Raw genomic sequence first — 1,099 nt, forward strand, 5'->3', positions numbered from 1 at the left:
CCAAAGCTTTAAAGAAACGGCTCAATAACAAATCATTTGTCCAAAACCAAATCAATTAAAATAAACCATGCCGAATTCAAAAGTGCATTCGACTTTTCACATCATTAAAATAATTGGCTCAAATCAAATCAATCCTCAACGGATTAAACTCAGATTCAAATCTTTAAAGAATCAACTTCAAACATTACATTTCACAAAGCCGCACAACAATTCAGCCCCATCAACATCCATAATCATTCGAGTCAATCAAATGATATATAAGGCAGATACAATCACTAAATACACAATATCTCACATCAGTATCCATATGTAATAATTCCAATACATAAAACATAGTTTTTGGAAAGCGCCCCTACCTCAAAATGCAATTTCCATAACTCAAAAACGTCACAGAGTCCTTTTTCGCCTCAACTCAAAATCAAAGGCAGCTTCAAAGCACAGCCCCACACATTTTCGCAGCAGCATAAACAACTCTAAATTACAACAAGCAACCTCAGTTACTAACTCTAGGAACATTAATACCATAAGGCTTTAATACACGTACGGGACACTAACGTAGGGCTTTCGAAACATAATTTCTTACCGGAAAATCAACACGAAGCAGCTGCGGATTCGAACCGGCCCCGGCACAGCTCCGGCGGCGGCCAGAAGCTCCGGTGGATCAACTATAAAAACCACACAGCATCAAACCTTCTCGAAATTCCAAAAGAACTGAAATCAAACTTAAAACGCTTACCGGCAAAATTTTCCGGCGACAACAGCAAGGTCTCAAGCGGCAGAAACTCTGCCTGGAGCTTCAGCGGTGATCCCGAAAGTCACAGAGTCGTCCCCGGTGATCAGAATCACAGTGGTGGTTTCTGGTGGAGGTAACTCGCGATGAAATCCAAATGACACAGGCTCCAGTAACGGTTTCCCGGCGGTTGAGGCTCGGCCAGAAGCTCCGGCGACCGTGGCGGCAGCTCCGACGGAGACGGTAGTGAGAGACAGAACTGGCGAGCTCTCCTCTTCCAGCAGCGGAGCTGCGGCAAGGAGCACAACGGCGGCGTGTGAATCGGCGACGGCAGAAACGTGACGGATCTCCCTCACGGCGCGTCTCCCC

General features: G+C 45.6%; 1 long non-coding RNA gene across 1 annotated transcript; it reads right to left on the minus strand.

Annotated features, from left to right (window-relative positions):
- Window positions 1-387: 387 nt before the first annotated feature.
- Window positions 388-1,003, minus strand: LOC110280710 (uncharacterized). Its single transcript, XR_002374994.2, has 3 exons — window positions 737-1,003; window positions 584-665; window positions 388-473 (listed from the first exon to the last, which is right to left on the minus strand). It is a non-coding gene; the product is annotated as an uncharacterized LOC110280710 (long non-coding RNA).
- Window positions 1,004-1,099: the final 96 nt, after the last annotated feature.

This window comes from Arachis duranensis, chromosome 4 (assembly GCF_000817695.3).
Source record: "Arachis duranensis cultivar V14167 chromosome 4, aradu.V14167.gnm2.J7QH, whole genome shotgun sequence".
Classification (NCBI taxonomy): domain Eukaryota; kingdom Viridiplantae; phylum Streptophyta; class Magnoliopsida; order Fabales; family Fabaceae; genus Arachis; species Arachis duranensis.